Raw genomic sequence first — 360 nt, 5'->3', positions numbered from 1 at the left:
CAGCTTCGACAAGAGATGAGCAACCTACGACAACGCGACTTGTCGGTGGCGGACTATACCTCCAAGATCAAGGATATCTGCGACTCCCTCGCCTCCATAGAGGGGAACATCGAGGAGAGCGTGATGGTCCAGATCTGTCTCGGAGGTTTGGCGTCGAAGTTCGGAGTGTTCAGAACGGCTGTGTGTACCCGGGAGAATACGCCTTCCTTTTTCGACTTACAATCAATGCTTCTGATAGAGGAGAACCACGTGGGTGCGTCTACAAGCACGCACACCGACAGCAGAATGTTGTACACGAAGGGAGATAGGCCCCATGGACGTGGAGGACGATGCGAGTCGGCGCGCAATGGAGGCGGCCGT

Source organism: Azolla caroliniana, unplaced genomic scaffold, assembly GCF_043228905.1.
Source record: "Azolla caroliniana isolate FFs.n. ecotype wild unplaced genomic scaffold, voAzoCaro1.0.p SCAF_1, whole genome shotgun sequence".
In the NCBI taxonomy this organism is placed as follows: Eukaryota; Viridiplantae; Streptophyta; class Polypodiopsida; order Salviniales; family Salviniaceae; genus Azolla; species Azolla caroliniana.
The sequence above is the reverse complement of the archived record's forward strand: the minus strand, read 5'-3'. Positions refer to the sequence as shown.